We start from the raw sequence: 27,717 nt of genomic DNA, 5'->3' as shown, positions 1-27,717 counted from the left end.
CTCTTGGGAGCCATTTGACAATGTTCATGCTCCTAAACTTATTCGAGAATTTCATCAGTCAAATCCAAACAAGCCAAGAATGAAGGGAAGCCTTTTGGTGGGGAGTACTGTCATGACCCCAGCGCTTAGTCCTACATTCAGCAAGGTCAAGAAACGATTTTGCAAAGACAAGATGTCTTCCTGTAAATATCCACATTAGTTGCGGCAAGTTCCTACCTGGAAGACCACCTTGAAGACCATTCTCAGGGGTTTGAGTCTGTCTTCATTTGCCCATGCAGTGTCACTGCGAGAAGACGAGGGTTCTCGCTCTAGTCTTTTGGAGCGCGAGACCAGTAACTTCTATTCAGCGCACGTGCGCTCTGGTAACTGCGCACTTCAACGGAAAATGTTGACGGAGAGAGTAGCGTTTCCTCAGCGCGCATAAGTTTTGAGTGTCAATCTCTTGTGTGCTTCTTCAGAGTTCAGAGCAGCAGTATCCTAGGAAAGTATTCAGAGCTTTTTCTTGTGTTTCCACCGGGAGCGTGTGGTAACTTGTTTTTTCCCTAATTCATCTTCAGTGTTCATTCGGCTTCATTTGAAAACTTCCAGAAGACTCTGGGAAGAAGGAGTTGAGTATACGAGAGACTCAAATTTAATTGGAGGAACTCCCTCTGTGAAGAGAGGGTTTCCATTCTTCAGAACCAAGTAAGGAATTTTGTTTCAAGTTTGAACCCAGCGCCACCTCATTATTCTGTGAGGAGACTTCCAGTGTTGGCTGATAAAGGGGCGCTTCTCTATTTCCTAAGACTGTATGGTGAACTGTTTAAAGACTATACTACCAAAGCTACTAGTGCACAGGAAGCACTTAATAGACTTTTGCGTTCGAATTAGAGACTGTATCTAGTTCATGAAAGACTTGTTTTCTACTGCTCAAAACTTTATCTCATTCAAAAAATTGAAAGAACGTATTATTTTCAATTCATCTTCAGTTCTTGAGCGGGGACTGAAGCTCATTTCAACTGATCAAAGACCAGCTCAGGCAAATGTTAGAGAGGGGCAAAGTCATTGGTGTAAAAGGTAATGAGAGTAAAATCTAGAGAATAATAATAGTGCCAGAGCGTGTCAGAGTAGAATAGAATTTACATTGTTGTCATTGTTTACAGGTACTTCCAGGAGAAATAATAGAAGAAGGAAGAGTCCTGGCAAGTAACCACCACCAGTGAAGTCTCTCTTGTTTGTCTTCCACTTTCCCTTTCCCTTCTGGCTGAATTCAGGAGACAAGTGTTTCAACCACCGTCTCTTGTGTTTGGTCAGGGGGTGTTGGGGACTTGCGTCTGTTCCTGGAGAGATCGCAATTGGTGTTCAGACAATAGGCCTTGATGGGCAATACATAGGATATTAAAATGCTTTAAGTGAATCAACGAATTTTACATCTATTTGACGTGATGAAAATTAAAGATACATTTTGAAAAGAAGGATTAAATAAACATGATTAAAACTGAGTACTTTGGTGGAGGGGTATTACTTAAAAATGCCTAAGTGTATAAGGCTGTGCGACCCGAGTGTGGCCCACAAAACGTTGGCCACCATTTTCAAAAGCATTATATCCAAGTGCGTAGGAACGGCGCACTATTTCAGGTACTGCACGCTAAATGGCAATAGAAATGAAGAAATATGAATTACACTAAAAGAAACAGGGTGTGCTTCAGGATACTTTTGTCTTGTCATCATAAAATTGCGTTTCATCACCTGAAAGCACCCAAATATAAGGACAAAAACTGTGAAAGAAAAAGAAAACAACGCGTTTTCACGTCAAAGGAAGCTTACCTCGCTCGGATCAGGGAGAAAGTCACAAATAAGGACTGTTAATTTCGGAATATGCTCATTTGATATGCAAACAGAGTTTCATGTTTATCATATTTGTATTCTGAAAACATAGGGTGATTGCAACTTAAGTTTCTTTTGCAAATGGTTGTGGTCATTGTAGTTTACATTGTAATGTATGATACTGATTGGGAGGGGCAGTTGGTGAGAATACACGTGACTCTTTACACCAATGTACCATAGAGGTGGGGCGATTAACATCCATTAAATGTTTGGGAGAGTGAGCGTGGTTGCTAGTAGGACACAATTAGCGCATTTGAGGAAGGTGAAGCGCGGCAAGTTTTCCATCAGGTATGCACGGGGAATAGGTATGGTGTTTGAAACAACTTTAAAAAAAAAAAAATACGTTTTTATTAAGGTTATTTGCAGCCTGAAAATCAGTTACAAAAAGGAAAATATGATTTGTCCCAACGATACATACATATTCATAATATAGTAAAAGAGATAGAAAAAAAAAGAAATTTTAGTTACACAAAAAACTGTCCCCAAATCTTTTCAAACTTTTTTGTGTTCCCCCCAACTCGTTTAGCATACAATTGTTCACATTTCCTGACCCTTTTCATTTTGTCAAGCCATTCCTGCACGACTGGTACTTGTGGTGATCGCCAATTCTGCAGTAGAAGTGATCTAGCAACAGCCATTGCAATATAGACAAATTTAGCCAGATATTCTGGGAGTTGACAATCAGAATCAAAACCAAACAGTAATAGTTTAACGTTACAAACAATTGGAATAGCGTAATAAAATTGAAGAAAATGAAAGATTGCATCCCAGAAAGGCTTAATTTTAGAACAGTATGCCATAGTATGAGACCAGTTAGCTGGATCACATTGAAAACATCTAAAACAATTTGCGGACAAATTATCATACATTTTGGCAATAATCGCAGGAGTGCGATACAAGAGCCATTTGCTAAAAAATAACATCCTCCGCCAATTAGCGCCACGTAGTGAACCAAAATTAAACTTATTAATAATTTTCCAAGTTTCGAGAGGAAGCACTATATTTTCCTGGGTAAGCCATTTACGTGTTGCTTTATAACACAATTCCTCCTCCCGACTATGTGCCAAGAATTTTTTCTATTACCCTGGCTTTTTTATTACAGTATTTATGAATAGGTCTTCAAACATTGGTGACGAGATACTAAGAAGACTCAAATCTAATGGAGTCAAACTTTTAAGAATCTCGATATAGGACCTTATTAATAGAAAATTGCTGGGAATCAGACGTTGCATGGCATCGAGCGTTAACCAAGACCCATTATTCACAAAATCAGTTACGGTTCGAAACCCAACGCTCTCCCAGTTAGCAATAGTAGTAGAATCGATTCTGATTTTTAGAAAAGAAAAAGCACCAAATAGGGGAGTTGATAAATTAAAGAAGGGGAGGGAATATCTTTTAAGCACGGCATTGCGTTGTTTGAAAAACCAGTTTAGGGTCTTATGTCGGACAAATTTGGGGGATTTAGGTACAAGGAGAGGGGATGGAATCTGAATTTCTGCACATATTAACTTGAAAAAGAGATTTTCATATGCATTTACGCCTGTAGATAAATTCTTGAATCGGTCTAAATAGTATACAAAATATGCATAATAGTATTCTCTTAAATTAGGTAATGAAAGGCCGCCATATTCGGTTCTTTCATATAAGGTACGAATATCAATACGAGGGTTTTTTTTTCTCCAAATAAATGCGGAGAACATCGATTCCACTCTATTGAAAAAGGACCCAGGGAGAAAGATTGGTGTAGTGGAGAATAAGAAATTAAAAAGAGGAAGTATTGACATTTTAATCAGAGCTATTCTTCCAAGAAGAGATAATGGTAATGAAATGAAATGAAATGAAATGAAAATGTGATTTATAAAGCGCTACAGTTGCCCTGAGGCGTCCAGGCGCTGAAAAACAGATGGGGCCCTCTTGAGGTTACTTTGCTATGCATTAAACAGCAAGGTTTTTAGCTGTTTACGGAAAGTGGTCAGGTTGGGGTTGTTCCTTAGCTGCAAAGGGAGTGAGTTCCAGAGTTTGGAAACGTTATACGAGAAGGAGCGTCCTCCTGCTCTGACTCTGCGAGTTCTGGGGGTCTGGGGGTAATGGATCCCACCGTGCTAACATTAGACGTACCTTTGGAACCAACGGCACAAAATTAAGTGTATATAAATCCTGGATTGTAGAGGAAAAAATGATTCCCAAGTATCTTTTAGGTTTTAGGTTAATACAGCCATATAAATCCAGATGTAAAACAGGGTTAGCGCCTCCACAGACCAAAATTTCTGTCTTTTTTGTATTGATTCGATAACCCCCAACAGCTTCAAATTCTGAAAAGATCTTAATGGCCTGTGTTTGTGATCGAAGATCCGGCTTGATTAGTAGCATGATATCATATGCATATAATTTAATCTTAGCCATAGAGGTGACCGGAGGAGCAATCTGAACACAGTTCCTGATAGCTATGGCGAGTGGTTCAATAAAATAAGCAAAAAGAACGGGAGACAAGGGGCACCCTTGCCTAGTTCCCCGCTGAACTAAAATTGAACCTGCTATTAGTTTATTAATAATTATATTAGCTGTTGCACCAGTATACAGATTTTGAATTAAGGTAATAATTTGTTGTGGAATCCCAAAATATTTCAAAATATTAAAAAGTGTGTCCCAAACCACCAAATCAAAAGCTTTTTCGGCGTCTAGTAATAAAACCAAAGCCTGTAATCCCCGGGACTCAAAGAAATGTAATGCCTCGATCAAAAAGTGCGTATTGGTAAAAAGCTGTCTGCCAACAATAAACCCATTTTGATCGGGATGAATTAAATCTGCGGAAATAGAATTGAAACGAAGTGACAATAATTTGGTGGCAATTTTATAATCTGAATTTAATAGTGTAATTGGACGGTATGAATTGGGGTCTTTAGAATCTTTACCTTTTTTCAAAAACTAACAACCGTCCCTTTGTGAAAAGATGCGGGTACTTGCCCGCCTTCGAGCATAGAATTTAGTAGTAACAGAAACAAATCGGCAAATGAATTGAAGAAAACTTAAAAAAATTCTGTAGAGAATCCGTCAGGACCACAGGCCTTGCCCAAAGGAAGGTCCTTAACAATCAGATCCACTTCTGCACGAGAAAATGGGTGTCGCATATTTAGTTGATCATCTAGAGATAGGCTTGGAAGTGTTTGAATCAACAAAGGGGATGATTTGAGTATTCTCGGGGGAAGGGAAGTAGGACAGAAGGGATTGAAGGTGGACAGGGGTTAAGAGGTTAGAATGTCAGGGGGACTTTGGGTTTAAAAGGTTCAGGAGATATGTTTTTCAAATAACCAGGCTGCAATGTTTACTGCCGGGGTTAGATGGAGGGTTATGTGTTACGATTTGGAGTTTGCTGTTTAGACTTGTGATATGTTCAGGGGGAGGTGATTTGGTTTGACCGACATTTTTAGGATAATTTTGATGGGATGAAAAGAGTATGGGTAGTTAGATAAATAATATTTTGAAATCATGAGGGTTATTAGGGATATGTGACTGACGCGTGTATTTTTTGATTTATAGATACTCCTGAAGAAGGTTTTTTAAAACCAAAATGCATTGAGTTAGATGTATATCGAATGGAGTGGAGGAATTCAAAAAATGTGTTACAAGTTTATGTATAGGCCTGGATGGGCAATACATAGAATATTAAAATGCTTTAAGTGAATCAACGAATTTTACATCTCTTTGACGTGATGAAAATTAAAGATACATTTTGAAAAAGAAGGATTAAATAAACATGGATTAAAACTGAGTACTTTGGTGGAGGCATATTACTTAAAAATACCTAAGTGTATAAGGATGTGCAACCTGAGTGTGGCCCACAAAACGTTGGCCACCATTTTCAAAAGAATTATATCCAAGTGCGTAGGAACGGCACACTATTTCAGGTACTGCACGCTAAATGGGAATAGAAATGAAGAAATATGAATTACACTAAAAGAAACAGGGTGTGCTTCAGGATACTTTAGTCTTGTCGTCATAACATTGCTTTTATCACCTGAAAGCACCCAAATATAAGGACAAAAAGCTGTGAAAGAAAAAGAAAACATCGCGTTTTTACGTCAAAGGAAGCTTACCTCGCTCGGATCACGGAGAAAGTCACAAATAAGGACTGTTATTTCGGGTTATGCTCATTTGATATGCAAACAGAGTTTCATGTTTATCATATTTGTATTCTGACAACATAGGGTGATTGCAACTTAAGTTTCTTTTGCAAATGGTTGTGGTCATTGTAGTTTACATTGTAACGTATGATACTGATTGGGAGGGGCATTTGGTGAGAATACACGTGACTCTTTACAGCAATGTACCGTAGAGGTGGGGCGATTAGCATCCATTAAATGTTTGGGAGAGTGAGCGTGGTTGCTAGTAGGACACAATTAGCGCGTTTGAGGAAGGTGAAGCGCGGCACGTTTTGCATCAGTTATGCACGGGGAATAAGTATGGTGTTTGAATCAACGAAGGGGATGATTTGAGTATTCTCGGGGGGAGGGAAATAGGACAGAAGGAATTGAAGGTGGACAGGGGTTAAGAGGTTAGAATGTCAGGGGGACTTTGGGTTTAAAAGGTTCAGGAGATATGTTTTTCAAATAACGAGGCTGCAATGTTTACTACCGGGGTCAGATGGAGGGTTATGTGTTACGATTTAGAGTTTGCTGTTTAGACTTGTGATATGTTCAGGGGGAGGTGATTTGGTTTGACCGACACTTTTAGGATAATTTTGATGGGATGAAAAGAGTATGGGTAGTAAGATAAATAATATTTTGAAATCATGAGGGTTATTAGGGATATGTGACTGACACGTGTATTTTTTGATTTATAGATACTCCTGAAGAAGGTTTTTTTAAAACCAAAATGCATTGAGTTAGATGTATATCGAATGGAGTGGAGGAATTCAAAAAATGTGTTACAAGTTTATGTATAGGCCTGGATGGGCAATACATAGAATATTAAAATGCTTTAAGTGAATCAACGAATTTTACATTTCTTTGACGTGATGAAAATTAAAGATACATTTTGAAAAAGAAGGATTAAATAAACATGGAATAAAACTGAGTACTTTGGTGGAGGCATATTACTTAAAAATACCTAAGTGTATAAGGCTGTGCAACCCGAGTGTGGCCCACAAAACGTTGGCCACCATTTTCAAAAGCATTATATCCAAGTGCGTAGGAACGGCGCACTATTTCAGGTACTGCATGCTAAATGGGAATAGAAATGAAGAAATATGAATAACACTAAAAGAAACAGGGTGTGCTTCAGGATACTTTTGTCTTATCGTCATAACATTGTGTTTCATTACCTGAAAGCACCCAAATATAAGGACAAAAACTGTGAAAGAGAGAGAAAACAACGCGTTTTCACGTCAAAGGAAGCTTACCTCGCTCGGATCATGGAGAAAGTCACAAATAAGGACTGTTAATTTCGGATTATGCTCATTTGATATGCAAACAGAGTTTCATGTTTATCATATTTGTATTCTGACAACATATGGTGATTGCAACTTAAGTTTCTTTTGCAAATGGTTGTGGTCATTGTAGTTTACATTGTAACGTATGATACTGATTGGGAGGGGCAGTTGGTGAGAATACACGTGACTCTTTACACCAATGTACCGTAGAGATGGGGCGATTAACATCCATTAAATGTTTGGGAGAGTGAGCGTGGTTGCTAGTAGGACACAATTAGCGCGTTTGAGGAAGGTGAAGCGCGGCACGTTTTGCATCAGGTATGCACGGGGAATAGGTATGGTGTTTGAATCAACGAAGGGGATGATTTGAGTATTCTCGGGGGGAGCGAAGTAGGACAGAAGGGATTGAAGGTGCACAAGGGTTAAGAGGTTAGAATGTCAGGGGGACTTTGAGTTTAAAAGGTTCAGGAGATATGTTTTTCAAATAACGAGGCTGCAATGTTTACTACCGGGTTAGATGGAGGGTTATGTGTTACGATTTGGAGTTTGGTGTTTAGACTTGTGATATGTTCAGGGGGAGGTGATTTGGTTTGACTGACACTTTTAGGATAATTTTGATGGGATGAAAAGAGTATGGGTAGTTAGATAAATAATATTTTGAAATCATGAGGGTTATTAGGGATATGTGACTGACACATGTATTTTTTGATTTATAGATACTCCTGAAGAAGGTTTTTTAAAACCGAAATGCATTGAGTTAGATGTATATCGAATGGAGTGGAGGAATTCAAAAAATTCGTTACAAGTTTATGTATAGGCCTGGATGGGCAATACATAGAATATTAGAATGCTTTAAGTGAATCAATGAATTTTACATCTCTTTGACGTGATGAAAAGTAAAGATACATTTTGAAAAAGAAGGATTAAATAAACATGGATTAAAACTGAGTACTTTGGTGGAGGTGTATTACTTAAAAATGCCTAAGTGTATAAGGCTGTGCAACCCGAATGTGGCCCACAAAATGTTGGCCACCATTTTCAAAAACAAATCCCTCTGTGCCATGCCCACAAACCCACTGCCCTGGCATTCATCAGTCACCCCTCTAGCTGGGTGCCCTATGCCAGTGGTGTGGGCACAGGTGCATGAGCCCTGTGCCCCTGGAGTACCCAGGGCCATTCCTGGGCACTGTAAGTGCAGTGATGCCATTAAGACAATATGGTGCTGGGAGGTTGTCCTTACGAACGCCACAGCACCATAATGGCTACACTGAAGACTGACAAGTTTGATATCAAACTTCTCAGCACATTAAACCCGCACTGATGCCAGTGTGGTATTTAATGTAGAATGCACTACAGAGGGCATCTTAGAGATGCCCCCTGAAACCTAAGCTACAATCCACTTCTGGTCTGAGAGGCTGCCTAGCCAGCCACACAGCAGACATGTTGCTGGATCCCTGGATGGAGAGCCCCAGCTCACCTGGGCCTGCAACAATGCACATCCTGGGTGAGGTGCTAGGCCTCCTCCCCCAGGATGGGCAGGGGGAAGCTTCAAAGGCATACCGCCTTTGTGAGCTTCTCCAGACCGCTTGCTGTACTCAGCAACTGGCCACCACCAGTTCTGACCCCCACTCTGGCGGGAAGACTGGCGGGAAACCCTACGCGAGGAAAGGGGGTGTGCCAGCCTGTGCCAACTCCACCCCTCAGGTGGGAGGGGCGAGGTGAAGCACAACCCCGGGCTCCAGCCATCTTGAGGATGGGGAGCCCTGCCCAATCAGAGATAGGCTCCTGTCCCCTTCCCACAAGAGAGGAGCAGGATAGGGGGTGTACTCACCCCAGGACAGGGACCTATTGGTCCCTGCCCTTCCCCAACCTGTAACACACCTAAATGTAGTATTTAGGGGTACCCTGATCCTTCCTTCCTTAGATCCCGATTTCGAAACAAGAAAGAAGATCAAAAAGAAGACCTGCTCTGCAGCTGCTAACAAGAGGACTTTTATAAAACACAAGGGAACCCACTAGGTAACCAAGGACCTGGGGTATCAATTAACCTGTAAACAATTGGTCCTTGACAACAGAGAATATAACTATGTAATAATTATAGGACACAATGAACTCTATAACAAGAAGAAAGTCCAGCCGGACTTGGAATTTAATTCAATGTATTGAAAATGTACTTAAATCAGACGAACAAACAATAAAGCAGTGGGACACAGTCCTGCATCCACGATGCTACACATACATTCAAACATACAATTACAGTGGTATTTCAGGCAATTAGGGATCGTGAGCAAGAGATTGTTTAGCGTACACTTGCTTCACATATGCGGGAAACATACAGTTTTGGCACATAGTAGTACACTTATTGTTTAACCCGCATATAGTGTCGACGGCGTTTCGATCCAATTTTATTAATGGATCATCATCAGGACTTTCAATGTCAGCCTGAATGTAGACAGCCTGGAGATTGTCCAGACCGAGGGTAAGGGTAGGAGGGAATAGGTTGGCGTCTATGGTATAGGTCTAATATCAGAAGTTAGCCCAGAAGGACAGTGATATGACCAACAAGGTTAGGCGATGGTCATCTTTCCTTAGTAGGATTCTTGGCCAGATCGCCGCGTTATTAAGCTCCTGAGGTTCACGGTGGAACCGCAGCAAAACCGTGCTGGTGCTCAGTCGTGCCTAGGCGCGACTGAGCACCAGGACGGTTTTGCTGCGGTTCCACCGTGAACCTCTGGAGCTTAATAACGCGCCGATCTGGCCAAGAATCCTACTAAGGAAAGATGACCATCGCCTAACCTTGTTGGTCATATCACTGTCCTTCTGGGCTAACTTCTGATATTAGACCTATACCATAGACGCCAACCTATTCCCTCCTACCCTTACCCTCGGTCTGGACAATCTCCAGGCTGTCTACATTCAGGCTGACATTGAAAGTCCTGATGATGATCCATTAATACAATTGGATCGAAACGCCGTAGACACTATATGTGGGTTAAACAATAAGTGTACTACTATGTGCCAAAACTGTATGTTTCCCGCATATGAGAAGCAAGTGTACGCTAAACAATCTCTTGCTCACGATCCCTAATTGCCTGAAATACCACTGTAATTGTATGTTTGAATGTATGTGTAGCATCGTGGATGCAGGACTGTGTACCACTGCTTTATTGTTTGTTCGTCTGATTTAAGTACATTTTCAATACATTGAATTAAATTCCAAGTCCGGCTGGACTTTCTTCTTGTTATAGAGTTCATTGTGGCCTATAATTATTACATAGTTATATTCTCTGTTGTCAAGGACCAATTGTTTACAGGTTAGCTAACAAGAGGACGACACCAACTGACTTGGCCCCAGCCCTGCAGGCCTGTTGATCCTTGAACCTGCTCCTGCTGAATTCCGACAACTCCTGCAGACAGCAACCTCAAGAACCCCGGAGGACCTGCCTCCCTTGGCCCTCTTAGAGATTGGGACTCCTATGAGCAGTGGCTCTGCTCAAATAGCAATACCCCTGGTGCCAGCCAGGAACCGCAAATCCAGCCCACTCTGCACCCACCGAGTTCGGCCTGTGCCCAAGTGGACGTTTTACCGGTGATTCTGACCTGGAATACAGTGGTCCAGCACCCTCCTCGACGACCCAGATGACGCCTACAGACTCAGAACCAGGGATCCCTCCTACCGCGACCAGCAGAGTGTAAGACTTCCCGATGTCCAAAGACACCCCTCCACACAGCGCCCCCCGGCCTCCTGTGCCCAACTCTGGGGTGTCTACCTACCTTCCAAGATCCCAACTTACCCCTCGAAGTGTTGGTCGCTCCAGAAGATCCACTGTCCCCAGGCCTGCAGCCTTTGTTCCCTTTACAAGATCTCCATGAATAACATTGAGCGTCCGACGGCTCAAAAGCACCCTGCACCCAGCCGCCCGAGTGCCCCTGGCAGTGCAACCTGTGTCCTATCCTACTTCCCCATTTGCCCTGAGCAAGTGACCCAGAGCCCAGCTCCCACAGCTGCGTGGCCTGCTAGCCAGCAGCCACCAACCGAAGGACCCCTGCCTCGCATTGGATAACATTGGGCCTAACTACCTCTGCACCCGGCTGCCCCTGTGCCGTTGAGGGTGTACCAACTGTACCTACCTGAACCTGGGAGACCCCTGAGTCTATGCCCAGAACCTTAACTCTGCCAGTCGAGTACTTACCTAAAAGCCAATAACTCATGTTTCTTCCATAGGCTAACATTGACTGGTTTCACTTGTGTGGAGTTTGAGAACTTTAAAATATTCACCTAAAATCAGCAGAACCACAAATTTCGATTCACTCACCTGCTATCAGGAGAGATCTCAGGGCTGCACCTTTTAGCCCAGCACAAACCCTGAAAAGTAATTTTCACCGTACTTACCAGTAACCTGAATTTTCTTCCATAGGAAACCATTGACTGTTTTTTTGTGAAATTTCTTCTAAGTGTCGATTTTTGCAAACTACAAATATTCTTTAAAAATCGTACCAACTACCAAAACTTAATTACTTACCTGTTTTAGATAGAGGACCCAGTTCTGAGCCTAGGAGTCCAGTACTGGATTACAAGAGTAATGTGAACATACTTTACCTGCAAATTGAATTTCCTTCCATAGGATAACATTGGTAATTTCAACTGAAAAAGTTTCTGTCAACTTTTAAAATACAATAATATTCTTTAAAAATCACTACTGTAACCAAAACGCTTTTACTAAACTGTTTACAGCTCATGTCCCGGGAGTGAATCTAGGATCCAGCTCTGTGGTTAGAAAAGTAATCTACAAAGTAACTAATTACATTCAAATAGAAATTGTCATTGAGCTCAATGTTGCATTGTGTTCGAAATTGTGTTGCCTCTTGCAACAGACAGTAACTATTGCATTCAAAAAGTCTATTGCCTATTTGAAAAGTATTTAACTAAAGTAACTCATCCTGAGAAAGTATATTTTGATACCTTGTTGGTTCTAAAATAAAACAACTACCGTATTTTCCGGCGTATAAGACGACCCGGCGTATAAGACGACCCCCTACTTTTCTTGACAAAATGTAGGTTTCGTGCTATACTCGCCGTATAAGACTACCCCCACTTCCTAACGTCCTACAGTCCCCTTTCTATCTCCATGGACTGAGGAGATCATGTGGTACTGACGCTCCTCTCCTTCCGATGAGCGTAAGAATTATGGAAGGAGAGAGAGATCAGCACATGTGGAGGAGCGCCTCGTCTGCCTGGGGATATGCAGCTGCAGTCTAGGTAGGGCTCACGGCGCCATTTGTTTGCTTTTGATACTTGCGCAGTGTTTGAGTTGCCTCTGGCTGGAGAGGGGCTGATATTGTAACTGTAATTTATTTTTAAGACCGCTTTCAGTGCCTGGCGACGGGCTGATATCGTAACTGTAATTTATTTTCAAGACCGCTTTCAGTGCCTGGCGACAGGCTGATATCGTAACTGTAATTTATTTTCAAGACCGCTTTCAGTGCCTGGCGACGGGCTGATATCGTGTTGTTGCACAGTGCCACCATCGCCTACGTTCTTCGTTCTTGTGCTGGAGTTCCCTAAGCGGCACCATTTTCAATTGAGAAGCGGTCTGACACCTTCGGGTGAAGTTTGCGCTATGTGAAACAAACCGTCAATTTTGGTACCCGGCGTATAAGACGACCCCCGACTTTCCAGAACATTTTAAGGGGTTAAAAAGTCATCTTATAGGCCGGAAAATACGGTATATCTTTTGATACAAAACAATTGGCCTGGAGTTCAGTTCTTGAGTGTGTGAGACCATTTGCATACTAGGTGTGTACAACAAATGCTTTACACTGTCCTTTGATACTGCCTCACTGCTCGACCAAGCTACCACTTTAGAGAATAAGGTTATATCTAACTTTAGCCTGTGCCAAACCTAGGTGGACTGGGGTCTCTATACACACTGTACCTTACTTTCGTCCCGTATATATAGATCCACTTTCCTACATCTATGTTATCTAAACCTGCAGATCCTATACAGGTTTATAGGAGCTACACAACAGTGGTCACTAATGTAAGCTTGTATGATGTGGTCAGTGTAAAAACTCTAATATTATTAGTAGCTCTGGATCATTTTCATTAAGAATTAGTAACTGTCACTGCAGAAAAGGTTGTTGACCCCTGAGCTAGAACATCTGTGTCTTGATAAACAATTTACAAAGTGAAGGCCCAGTATAAGTATCACAGTTAAGTTCAGCACTCCGGTGGTTTGCTCCTGTACTGGTACTGTTTCTACTGCATACTTAAAGATTAGATGTTGTACCATTTGCTGTAGGATTCATCCTTGTTTGGTACCTCCGATTTTTAGGTCGAGCCTAGAGACAGCATGCATGTACTGCTCTGTGAGGCACGCTGTAATCTCTCTGTGGAGTTTGAACGCACCCACCACACGCCCACCGCTTTTCGTTGGTTGCTTGGTCCGCCTTTATAAATTCCATAGTGTTCATTTGTGAATAGAGTACATTTGTCCCGTCTTATGGGTGTTTTATGCACATCCTGGGGACTGCCCCTGCTACATGGATCCTTTCGATATGGGCCATATGTTTTGGTCCACGCACTACTTTTCCTTTTGCCTCGGCTTGTTTTGTAACCTTCCTGTTCTTGTTCTAAACTATGCTGCTATCTCCAAACACCGTACATCCCTATTGACTTTGCTCCCGCCCCCTCCTGTTGTCCATGTTGCTTTTCTTCCCGCAACCTAACATTTTAATTTGTATTGCCTTTCTTCCCGCCCCCTTCCCACTGCAGTTTGTGTAGTCTTCTTTCCCGCCCCCTCCCGTTGTCCGAGTTACCTTTGTTTCTGCCCCCCTCCAGCCACAGTTTGTGTTGTCCTTCCTGCTCCTTCCAGTTGTCCGTGTTACCTTTGTTACCGCCTCCATCCCGCCGTAGTTTGTTATCTTTCTTCCCAGCCCCTTCCCATTGTCCGTGTTACCTTTGTTCACACCCCTCTTCCGTCGTAGTATGTGTAGTCATTCCGCCCACTCCCGTTGTCCGTGTTGACTTTGTTCCCGTCCCCCCTCCCGCCATAGTTTGTGTTGACTTTTAAAGAAGCATATGCTTCATCCAAATGATGAGGTAAACAAAATGCATGGAATGATTTGTAAAATAATATTAAAAACGGTAACATTACATCATTACCAAACTTAGTTTAAGCCTTTCCACCCAGAAAATGAAAATTGACTTGGACCTGTCTGCAGGGGGCGGAGCTAGCAAGGTACATCGGTACTTCAGGTAATGTCGCACTAACTGTCATGGTCAGTGTCAGTGGATATATTTTGATATGCATGGTTTGGCATGAGATCGATATTTACATAGCGCTTAGTACCCCTGACGAGACGCCAAGGCTCTTTATTCATGGAATCACTCTAATATTTCTGGCAGACATGAACTTTACTCTCCGACCACTCAGATGCCATGGATTGCTTTTTGTATATGTGGTCCAATATAATAAGCAGAATACTTTTAACAGGCCTAGAAGTGAAGTCACATTAAAGGGCGACGTCTTAGTTTCTCTCCTGCACAATAAATTCCATTTTTGGCTTAGTCTGCGAGGGAGGTGGCGTGACTGCAAGAGCCAGTGTGCTCAGACAGCACCTTGCCACTTTTGTGTGTGCACAGAGAGTGGAGAGCCATTCACAAAGACTACATTTATCAATGCTGGCTATTGACCCCGGCACGCGTTCCCTTCCAGTAGCAGGCGCGAAGCTTCAAGGATCAAGGCTGCGAGATGAGGAAACTTGGACCTTGTTTTGTTTACTAATGGAACATGAGTTACCGCGATTGATTTCCAGCATTTGTAATGCAATAGCTCTCGCAATACTGAAAGTTTGAGCTATTGGCATTGCATTATTATTAGCAACGACAATACGCCAAACTTTCAGCAATGCGAGACCTATTGCATTGCAAATGCTTGTTTTATTTTATTGTAGGTATATTTAAGAATTCTCCATATATTTGGGTGCCCACTTATTTGTTGCAATAGTTTGCCACTGTTATTAAAAATGCTGCATTTCCACCCCCGCTGATTTATTAAATGTTGTGGAGAGAGATTTTTCTTAAGTTATTTGTTTGCTCATGTGTAGCCTCTTCTGGGAAAAGCTTGTTTCTGGTGGGTACTTGGCTACCAAGACCATATGCTAGATGAAAGGAAGCGCCTTGCTGTTAGGTTAATTTAAATCACTCATTAGCTCGCCCGTAGGTAGATGTGGCACAGAGCAGTCAGGCTTAGCACGAAAGAAAACAAGTGACAAACCATCAATATCAAAACACTCAATGAGTAAGAAACACAACGCAACCCGCCCCCCCCCCCCCCCCCCCACTCCAATCTATAAAGCTAGACTATAGTTTTATATTCTGACAGACACCAGACCGACAAAAATCAGTAGAAGGGAATCAAAGTTATGATTTTTAAAATATTTTCATAAATCTTTGCTTTTCACTCAAGAGTATGGAAACGTTTTAAAAAGTTGATAAATCACTGCTTTCCACTTTTAGCGGTAGCATATGAACTTTGAACTCCAGGGCCCTACGCAAAGTCAAAGTTTCAGCCGACGGCAATGGAAGTCGGGGTCATATGCAGGCTCTGGTTTGGTTCCAGTCAATATTCTACCTTTGTCCTCCGATACTGTGCTGGTTCTTCTCATTGACGGTGAGGTCTGCAGGATCTTCTGCAGCTGGAGTCTGGCCTTGGGTTCAACATTGATGGATCAGTGAAGTCCAGGGGTCCGGTGAAAGCCTTGTTTCTTGACGGCATTCGAGGCTACCCACAAACTGGCAAGTAGGGGTAGTTTATGAGTCCCAGAATCTGTGGTAAAAAACATTATCTTTGAATCTCAAATTGCAGTCCTGTGGTGAGGCGTACACTCCAATGATCCAGGATCTGAGAGGGACCGTTTGGAAGCTAGGACTCAATCTCTTGGCTATGCCAGCAGAGTCCAGGGCAAATCTAGGACAAACTTGTCGGCTGGGAAATTTGTGGTTGCAGGCCTTCTTAAGCTTTGGTGTCCTCAAAGTTTATCCGGAGGCTGGCAAATAAGCCGTGGAGCCACTCACTGGTCCTTGGCACATGCACGGAGTCCAGACAAACCTTATTGGTTTATAGGGCTTTCTTTAATAATCCCAAGTGTTCTATTTGTGGTCGTGTGGTCAAGCGGCTTATCAGATGGGACTGATGAGCAGTTGTTGCACACACAGAAAGTATAAATGGTACAGTAGGAAGCTGTTTTTTTGTGTGATATATCAAGAATCTACTATACCATTTAAGAGTACAAGAGTTCCCTTATCAGTGGACAGATGCTTGCTATGCAATCTCAAAGTGCTCAATTAAGGGGGTAGTGTGGTCGAGCAGCCTTAGGTTTAACAAGAGAGGAGTGCAAGACATTTACAAATACATACAAGGATCAATAAATGACATGACTCAAGAAGCAGAGTTGCAACAATTTATAAAAATAACAAGTACTGTTATATATGTTTAGGCAACAGAGAAAAATAGTTTTGGTGAGTGCGTTTTTAAATATCAATTCTATTCACTTTAAAAAATGGACACTGTGCTGTTTCTGAGTACTGCAATGTTATCCAATGGAAACAGATCTAGTAAAGTGACTTACAGGACCAATCTACGGGAGTTAAGGTGAGTGGTGGGCAAGGTCCAAGGCAGCACCAACAAAACACCACCAGGAGCACGAGGGAGGCTGGATGCAAAACAGTGTCGGGAGCTCGATAGGTTTCTTTGAAGAACGGTCACTGCGAAAAGAGGCTGCAGACTCTGGCTGGAAGCTAATTTGGGTTGAACCCACAGAGGGGGTTCAAGTCTTGCGATGCTCAGTCTTAGGGACACCTGGGGTCCTCTTCTCCACGGCCTGGGGGCGATGGATGCAGAGGTGACTTTAGGAGTCTGGTTTTCTTGCCGGGAGCTGTCAAGGGGGCTTGTGTACAGAGGCTGCAGGCGGTGTCGGGGAGTCCATGATGGAGAATCCCACAATGGACTCAAGCTCTGGAGGGATGGGTGACTGTTGACACTGTTGGCCCACTTCAACTCAGGCCAGAAGTTCCTTCAGGTGTTGGATTTTGGCAGTTCCGGAGGCCTCAGAGTCTTTGCTTTGACGTTCCTGAAGTGTGCAAGAGAACAGGTCCACGGTTCAAGGGCGGTCTTGGGTCTAAGCATGGGCGAATTTTGCGAGTCTCGCGTTCGCGAATTTTGCGGATTTGCGAACTCGCAATCCGCAAAATCCGCGAATTCTCGCGAATTTGCGGATTTTTTTTTTGTGTTCGCGCGGGTTTCTGCCAGTTCGCGAGGGTTTTGTACAATTTCGCAAACGCGAACTTACCTGTCGGGTCGCAAGTTTTGCGAACTTGTTGTTTCTACGTGTCCAGCCTGTTTGGGACACTCTTCTTCATCACTGCCACTCTCTGTCACCACTGCCACTCTCTGACTACTCATGCCACCCTCTGGCCCCCCATGCCACCCTCTGTTTCATCACAGCACCCTCTGGTTGTCCAGTGTACATTATTGTGGCAAAGCAAAGCACACCTTCCCTGCCTCAAGTGACCTGAATTAATTTGAGGCTGATTAATGTGTCACAGAATATTTATTTAGCTGGCACCTGCTTCCTTAGTGCTTCCTGATTAGTGATCTTTTGCACTTGCTAAGTGCTTTCATTGTTGCAAAATTAGTTACAACTCCTGCCCTGCCCCAACTGACAATAATGAATTAGGGGCTGATTAATGTGTCACTGGATTTGAACTTCCAGCCTGGCTCCTGCTTGTCTGCCTTAGCTGTAATTCAGGACCTTTGTGTAACTATTCTGAGGGTCAGAGCAGGGTCACATAATAGTTGCAAGTAGGCAACTGAACTCTGGAGGGGCCCCTCAGGAAGCACTACAGGAAATGGCTACTAATGATGAGCTTGAACTTTTGAACCTGGTAAGTAGTTTCAGTTTTGCTAAGATCGTATTTCTGCAATTTAGCGCTTATTCGCGGGGCGCGAAGTTGAACTGGGAAGCCGCGAACTCACGCGAACAGTGCGAGCAAGCCATAAAATCCGCTGCTCGCGGATTTGCGGATTTTGCGGGAGATTCGCGAATCTCGCGGATTGCGAATTTACTAAAAATCCGCAAAATCCGCGAGCGTAACGGATTTTCCGCCCATGCTTACTTGGGTCTTTACCGAAGGGAGGCAGTCCTCCCAGGTTTCTGGAGTCAACAGCTACAGGATGGGCAGATTTTGGTGGTTTTCGACAAGGGATGCAGACAGGCCGGCACAGTTAGAACCCGGTCAGCTGCTGCTTCTCTCCTCTTCTTTTGGACCTCTTCGGTATCCTCTCTCTTCTTAGGCTGTCAGAATCGGCTTCTCTGGTGCAGGGGCCAGGGCCGGCACTAGGCATGGGCAGTGTGGGCAGCTGCCCAGGCCCTCGCGTCTGTTAACTTGCAAGAGGGGCCTCGCACAGTGCCTTTTAAGAGACCCTGTTATGATGGTGCTGCAATGCTGTAAAGACCAACGGAGAGGGCCCCCTTCCCTGGGCCTCGCAGTCATTAATCAAAAGGCCTGCAGTAATCTAATCACTGCATCTGCATAACAGTGATTAGATGGGTATGTAAAGTGACCTTTTGTGTGAAGTAAACCCTGACCCTACATGAATGAAAAGCAGGGTGTTCTGCAGGACTCACCATAAAAGACAAACGAAATGTGAGAAAGTGGCTCTATATATACTGGACAATAATGAAGTACAGTGTGTATAGAGTCCACCAACCCCAGAGGTATAACCGAAGTTAAAGTCGGAACTGACCTTACTCTCCAAAGTGGTAGCTTGGTCGAGCAGTAAGGCAGTACTAGAGGACAGTGTAAAGTATTTGTTGTACACACTCAGTCAGCAAAAGGTTTCACACACTCAAGAACTGAACTCCAGGCCGATTGTTGTTATATCTTTAGATATTGTTGTTTTATTTTTAGAACCAACAGTTATAAAAATATACTTTTCCAGTGATGAGTACTCTCAGGTAATACTTTGCAAAGGAGCAATAAAGTCTGTGCACACAGTGAATACAGTATAGGTAGTAAGCAACACAATCCTAACACACACTATAGCATTGAGCTCAATGAATTTTCTACATATAATTACAGTAGATTACTTTATGGATTACTTTGGAGGTTCCAGGACTAGGTCTTAGATTCAGTCCTGGGGTCTAAGCTGAAACCAGATTTGCAAAAACGTTTTAGTTACTGTAGTGAATTTTCATGAATATAAAGCTGTTTTAAAAATTCACACTTAGAAACATTTCCATGTAAATCTCACAATGTTATTCAATGGGAGGAAATTCAGGTTACAGGTAAAGTACAATCGCGTTACTTTTGTAACCCAGCACGGGTCTCCTAGGGCCAGCTCTGGGGGCTTAACTCAAAACAGGTAGGTAATTGCGTTTCAGTATTTCGTATGATTTTTAAAGAATATTTGCAGTTTTCGAAAGTAGACACTTGGAAGAAATTTCATAGAAAAGCAGACAATGGGGTCCTATGGAGAAAATACAGATTACTAGGGATTACTTTTGAGGTTCAGTACTGGGCTGAAAGGTACGGTACTGGCTTCTCCCCTGATCCCAGGTGAGTACTTCAGAATTCGGGCTTTGGCTGATTTTACAGGAATATTTTCCGTTTTCAAAACTTCACACTTTTCTTTTTAGGGAAGGAACACAAGCCCTGGGTACCTGATTGGCAGGGACCCAGGGCACACTCAGTCAAAGCACATCAGCAGTTCAGAAAAAAGTGGGGGCATACCCAGGCAAGAAAGATGGTACTTTCTCACATGACCTTACTCTCAAAAGTGGTAGCTTGGTCGAGCAGTAAGGCAGTACCAGAGGGCAGTTCAAAGCATTTGTTGTACACAGTCAGTCAGCAAAGGATTTCACACACTCAAAGACTGAACTCCAGGCCAAGGATTGTTATATCCAAAGATATAGTTGTTTTATTTTTAGAACCAACAGGCATAAAAATATTCTTTGCTAGAGATGAGAACTCTCATGTAATTACTTTGCAAGGAAGCAATGAAGTTGGTGAACACAATAGGTACAGGAGTTGCTGAAGGCAACTTGAGTCTAGACACATTTTAGCATTGAGCTCAATGAATTGTTACCATAAAAGTACAGTTAATTACAGTACAGATTACTTTAGTAGTTCAAGGACTAGATCCTAGATTCAGTCCTGGGGTCTTAGCTGAAACCAAGTTAGCAAAAAAGTTTTAGTTACTGTGGTGAATTTTCATGAATATAAAGCTGTTTTAAAAGTTCACACCTGGGGGCGTGGCTTGGCGGGCGAAGATGGCGGTCGCAGCCTTGTAGAGCTCCCGTCGGCCCGGACTTAATCCGTTCATTTATCCTGGCCCCCGAGCCCGCAGTTGGTACCCAGTGACTGGCATCGATCCGGTGGAGTCTCCTGCCTGCTCCGGTGTATCGATCCTGCGCTTTTATCTCTCCTGAGTTCAAGAAGAGGCGACGGCGACGTGCGGCCTAGTGACCGGCTGGAGACCGGGGTCCTCGAGTTTCGAGACGCCCGGTGGCGGTTGTGGGCTCGCGGGTGGTGGTGGCATCCACTGCGCAGCTCTTGGCTCAGCTCTACTGCTACGGTTGCTCACGGAGCACAGCGATGCCACTCATCCCTGCGCCTTGGGCGGACACTCGTGGGCGACGAGGCGTGGTGGAGGCCTGTCCCGCCCTGGTGAAGCCGGGACCTCGAGTTTCGCGACCTCGGGCTGTGCCGGCCTGCCCACTTCCTTCTTGGGGACCCCTATATCGACGTTCTATCCCGGGGCCTGGGGCCTCCAGTGCTCGAGGCAGTTCCCAGGGGTTCCTGAGCCTTGTCGGGAGCGGTGCCCGCCCTGCCCAGTGTGCGGTCCCGGCGAGCCCGCGATCAGCCATGACCAGGGCTGGAGGAGGCGGCCCGCCTAAGCATGGCCCTATCGATAAATTCACGGGGCCTAGTGGTGGCTCTGGGGCGGCTGGTGGCGACGGCGGCCCTGGGCCGGACAATGCAGCGATCCTGGCGGCCATCACCCAATCCCGGGACATGCTTGATGCTAAAATTGGGGCGGTAGGAGCGGACGTTACACTGCTGCGCCAGGACCTCCGCAATGCGGTGGAGCGGATCACCGAGGCCGAATCCCGAATCACGGTGACCGAAACGGACATTGGCGCCCTAAAGAAGAGGATGGCGGAGGTGGAGTGTGTCCAGAAGACACTGGCGGCCCGAGTGGAGGACGCCGAAGGGCGCGCACGGAGGAACAACCTCCGCTTCATTGGTTTTCCGGAGCGGTGCGAGAAGGACGACATGGAGCGGTTTCTTGACCCAGTGGCTGGAGAGCTGGCTCCCCGAGGGGGCACTGTCCACGTGCTTTGTGATCGAGAGGGCGCACAGGGCCCTGACCCAGCGTCCGCCGGAGGGTGAGCGTCCTAGGCCAGTCATCGCCCGGCTGTTGAACTATCATGACCGCGATGTTATACTGCGGGAGGCGAGCAATAAAGGCTCGCTCACCTTTGAAAATCATGCCATCATGATCTTTCCCGATTACACGAAGATGGTGCAGCAGCAGAGACAATCCTTTGTGGCCGCTAAAGCCAAGTTGCGGGGCCTGAAGCTCCAATACTCCCTCCTGTATCCGGCCCGCCTGCGAGTGGTGTACCAGTCCCGGACTCATTTCTTTGACTCGCCCGAGGAGGTATTTCGTTGGACCGACGAGGCGGTGCGACTCAGGCTACATGCCCAGCCGGGGCTGGACCCGGGCAGGTCCCAGGGATTGTCGCCGGAGCAGACGAACCGCCCGAACCGGAAGGGTCGACACCGGAGGTCTCGATCGCGGAAGAGATCGGCCTCCGCCAGTGCATCGCAGACGGATGGTGCGAGGGACTCGGAACACTCTGATACCGGCAGCTGAACATAGATGGGGACTGTGTAGGAGAGTAGGGTCTGCAATCCTATGATCACCCAGATTTTTCGCTTTTGTTTCACTGGTTTACGACTTTCTCTGGCTGTGGGCCTGCTAATCAGACCCACAGCCTGGCTGTTCTCTTTCTAAATTACGATATGTACCCTAGGTGCATTTACCAATTGGTACTGGGCCACCTTATCAGACCCTGTAACTCAGGGCATAGGTGTACCCAGGGCCGCCAGGGGCTGCAGCATGTATTATGCCACCCCTGGCTGGCCTCCTAAATTTGACACAACTGGCTGCATGACAGCTGGGGCGAAGTCGTGTAATCACACTTTGCTTTAGATATAGTAGCCCTATATCTAACCATACAATGGACACTCGAGTTCCTATCAGTCACTCCTATGGCAGGCCTTGACAATCCTGAAGGCAGAGTGCATGGGCTCGTGTGAACTAGGCTCTGGCCCGAGCCGAGCCCGGTTGCAGCTTGCGGAATCAAGACCCAATGGCTGTTCCATGATAACGCGTACCATATCGGTAACTCCGGTGTCGCGTTATCAAGGCATGTCGAGTAAGGTGTCATACGAATCGGGATGCTGCCCTCTCACCAACTCTGGCGACGAGGTTAGCATTCCGCCCTTCTAGAGGGACACGACATGTACGTAACTGTGAACCCCGGTTAAAGTTAACTAAAGCCTCAGCTCCACAAAATGGATGCTGCCACCACAGACACGAGTCTGACCTCCTGCTGCTGGGAGTCCTTCCAGCGAGGAGCGCTTGGACAAAGGGTTTCCTGTCGTGGGCGGTGTTCGCACCGTCCCAGACAGGGTTTGTGTATTCTGGGTAGGTAGGGCTTTTGCGAGAAGGTGACTGCGGAGTGGCACCCCGGTGCTCACTACGCATCTGCCGGTTAGAACCAGTTCCAGGGGCACCAGCCCTGGCCTGGGGAAAGTCCGGCAGGGGAGAGGGGTGTAACTACCCCCCTTCCTGGTCCCACCCTTAGGGCAGGACCTAGTCATGTACCCACCCCTTTCTTTAGAATAAAGGCCGGAGCGGGGACCCTTCCAAATTAGATCATCTTTGAATCAAGAACTACTTTCTATGAAAGGACACTCAAGACTCTTCTCAAGATTTCTCCCTTGTGACTAAGGAGTAGTCACCCTGCATCAGCGGGCACCATCTAAGAACTCTGCGGTTTGCTGCAAGTCCTTCCTCAAGGATCCGACGGCCCAGCTCGACGAGAACCGGCTTCCCTGGCACCTCTGACCTCTACCCACGTCATCAGCTCAGCTGTGATCTGTGGGTGCGACGAGACCTCGAGGGACCGGCCATCATCCGAACCTGCACGCTCTTAACCAGCACGACCATCGAAGCGATTCCCTGGTGAGTGCTCTGGGGTCCGAGAAGCCCCGACCCTGAGCCGCTCCAGCACCGAAGTGCAGTCTCCCAGCATCTCCACGATCTGCGTGGGGCCCTTCTGCTCGCTGCTCAGCCCGTTGTCTGGTCACTAGCCGCTGGCTTGTGCCCTTCTGTGACGACATCCGAGACATCAACACTGCTGGTCTGGTTGCTCCAGACTGGCCCTTGCTTCCATCTTTGCGAGAAGCACCCCGGACCCTCCTGGTCCACTCAAGACGCCATCTTAGGCCCACCACGTGGCCCTGAGATCTGCCAAGGCTTGTTGCCCCATCCTGGGCCCAGCGACGCCGACAGCATCATCCTTCGTGGGACAGCTCGCACCTCCGCCGTGGTCGCCGACAACGCCTCCTGGTCCGTGAGACTGCAGAGCCTAGCGTCGCCCACTCACCTGGTCGAGGTGACGGCCAACCGGTGCCATCCTGGTACCCTCTGACTACTGGCTAGTAGTACGAACTTGGTCCCCTCTGCTTTCAGGTATCAACAATCTCTGATCCAGGCTTGGATCTCTACGAACTATTCATCACTGGTCGCCGGCCAGCAACTCCTTTTCTTCCGGCTCCTGGCTCGTCAGCGAAGACCCCGACGCCTGTAAGACTTGTGCAGCCGCAGCCCTCGTGGCTAGGTAACTCGGCATTTCGGTGCCTGCATAGCCTCTTTACTCTAGGGTCCCGAGTCCCTCGCTTCCGACTTGCCTTATCGGGTCCGCCCGAGACCTTAAACTTTCCGTGTCCTCGGACACTTGTTTTATTGTGCACTTGAAGTATTTTCCTAAGAGATTTGGTTTGTGCTTAGTACCCTGTCCTCATAAAGAGTCCAGGGCTGTTGTGAATCTTAATAAATATCTTGTTTATTTTCATAACACTTGTGTGGTGTCCTTTCACTGGGTGTTCAAGGGGTACCTGTGTGGTAAACAGCTGGCTTAACGCGCCCTCTCGAGTCTTTAGCCTTAGACTGCTCGTATCCACGCTACTAGGATAGCTGGTCTATAGGTTGACTTACAACCAAACACCATAAGGGTCGTTGGAACGATACATAGCGGTCGCTAGAATAGCGAACGTTGCATATCGGGCCAACTTCTCACATTGGTGAGCAGCGGTTGGGATTTGAGCTTGCTGTTGTTTTACCACACGTATCCTAAGAATATCTTGTTGAAAGATCACATAAGTACTATTAGTACATATAACTAAAGCTTAGAATACTCTGAGTTCTACTGAACCAGCTGTTGTAGCTCCTCAAGGCTTAGCACACCTTGGCTGCAACTCTTAGCAAGGGAACAGTAGGTAAACACGTAGTGTAGGTAGGTGCATCACTTACACCACACTAGAAACAGTATGTCGGACAAAGGAGGAAACTCTGAGTCTCCCCTTGTGTCAGTTGACCCTCCACAGGTCATCCCTTCAAGATATACTGTGCTGAGCTTCAAGGAGTTAAGACAGGTGTGTCACTCCCGGAAGATCAAGCAGGGGTCTAACCCCACCACGTCCTTTCTGATTGGTCTCTTGGAGACTTATGATGCCAGAAAAGCTGAGACCCGTCTTAGCTCTTCTAATCCAGAAGGAGACATGCCTCCCCTCGAGGGAACCAGAGACGATCCTGACCTCATCCACCTCGCAACTGAGAACGAAGATGTGGAGGATGATGAGGATGAGGATCCCTCTGGGGATGAGGCAGATAAGGGACAGGTAGAAGTCGTTAGACTAAGCAGGTCCAACTTAAGCAACCATGATAGTGGTACTGGGGGACCCCCGGCGCTACTGTCAGGTCCGCTTAACATTGGGAATGGACGAGCCCGATCTCTGTCAAGAGACTCTGGCAGATCCCTTCAAACCAATGGCTCTCGCAACTCTTCGCAAAGAGGGATGACGTCCCCTCAGCGGAGAGTGTACGAAGCTAAGGAAAGGGCAGCTAATCTGAGGATCGAAAGGGAAGAACTTGCCCTGGCCAAAGAAAGGCTTGCCTTTGCGAGAGAGCAACAGTTAAGTGGGGTAGTCCCCACTGGTGGCAGCAATGTACCTAGCAATAGGGAAAAGAGTTTCGATACGAAACACCTTGGTAAGATAGTGCCCCCCTTTAAACAAGGGGACGACATCCACAAATGGATTACTGCTTTGGAGAGGGCCTGCACGGTGCAAGGTGTTCCCCAGAGTCAGTGGGCAGCTATCTTGTGGCTCTCCTTTGAAGGTAAAGGTAGAGACAAGCTCCTCACCACAAGGGTGGAGGATGCGAACGATTACCAAGTCTTGAAAAATACACTTGTTGAAGGGTTCGGCCTAACCACTGAGCAGTACAGGGTGCTGTTCAGGGATACCCAGAAAACGCAGTCTCAAGATTGGTCTGACTTTGTCGATTGTGCCACTAAGGCTTTTGAGGGCTGGTTGCTGGGCAGTAAGGTTACTGATTACAAAGGATTGTATAATTTGATGATGAGAGAACAAATTTTAAACAATTGTCAGAACCAGTTGTTGCATCAGCATCTTGTCGACTCGGATCTGACCTCTCCCCAAGAATTGGGAAAGAAGGCAGACAGATGGGTTCGTACGAGAGTTAAACAGAACCAGGGCCAGAATCAAGCTGGTCAGAAGAAAGCAGACCAGAAGGGTAAAGATTCTAAGGGGGAACAAAATGACCAGAAGTCTTCGACAGGTCCCCAACAACCCAAAGAGGGAGGGGGTCAGGCTCCCCAAAAGAAGAAAGAAGGCCAATCCAAAAGATGGTGCCAGTACTGTAAAAGTAAATCTCACTGGTTTAGTGAGTGCACCAAGAAAGGAGGAGGGCAGACTCCTGCCACTGCAGCCCCTAAGGCACCTGTGCCCCCTAGTACAGTCAGCAGTGGTAGTGCGCCTCCCAAGGGTTTAGTAGGGTTAACCCTGGGTTCTGAGGGGCGTGACAACTTAGTTGGCACACTCACTCAGGCTGTCCTTGTCAGTACAGGGGACGCAGACGTGTCCCCTGACATAAGTCCCAATACCTTGGGCAAATACAGACAGACGCCTTTCATAAATGGAAAGATGGCTCAGGCCTATAGGGACACTTGTGCCAGCGTCACCATGGTGACGCCTAACTTTGTGGACCCTGGACAGATCATGCCAGGTACAGAATTCCTGGTGACCAATGCAAGCAATGTCACTACCAATCACAGTATGGCAATTGTAGCTTTCTCCTGGGGAGGGGTAACTGGCCAAAAGAAGGTTGTAGTTAGTCCAGACCTCCCAGTGGATTGTTTGTTGGGCAATGATTTGGAGTCATCACAATGGTCAGAAGTGGAGCACCGGACTCACATGGAAATGTTAGGTTTGCCAGCACATGTGTTCGCTGTGACCAGGTCACAGGTCAGGAAATGCCCCACTGAACAGGTGCTGGATCCTGGAACAACGGACCAGACACCTCCCAAGAAAAAGAGCAGTAGGGTTAAGGCTGCGCCTTCCCCCTTGCCCCAGGTCGTGGATCAAGTCTCAGAGGAGGCTGACCTACAGGAATTGAGGGAAACTGAGCCTAGGGAGTTCGAACTTGATCAAGTTGAATTCTTGGGTTCAGGGGGACCCTCAAGGGAAGACCTGGGGAAGGACCAGTTAGACTGCCCTTCTCTTGAACCCCTCAGACAGCAGGCTGCTGCTGAGGCTGCTGGGAACGCCACAGGTACCCACAAGGTATACTGGGAAGATGGACTCCTGTACACTGAGTCAAGAGACCCCAAGCCTGGCATGACCAGGAGGCTGGTTGTACCCTTGTCTCAGCGTGGTTTCCTACTTACCTTGGCCCACGAGATTCCCTTAGCAGGTCACTTAGGCCAGACGAAAACGTGGGACAGGCTTGTCTCACACTTTCACTGGCCTCATATGAACGAAGATACCAAGGAGTTTTGCCGCTCCTGTGTCACTTGCCAAGCCAGTGGTAAGTCAGGTGGCACGACAAAGGCCCCCCTTATACCAATGCCTGTGGTGGGGGTGCCCTTTGAACGGGTGGGGATCGACATCGTCGGTCCCATGGAACCACCAACAGCATCAGGGCACAAGTTTATACTGGTGGTAGTGGATCATGCCACCAGGTATCCTGAAGCTATTCCCC

Source organism: Lissotriton vulgaris, chromosome 5 (genome assembly GCF_964263255.1).
Source record: "Lissotriton vulgaris chromosome 5, aLisVul1.2, whole genome shotgun sequence".
NCBI lineage: Eukaryota > Metazoa > Chordata > Amphibia > Caudata > Salamandridae > Lissotriton > Lissotriton vulgaris.
The sequence above is the reverse complement of the archived record's forward strand: the minus strand, read 5'-3'. Positions refer to the sequence as shown.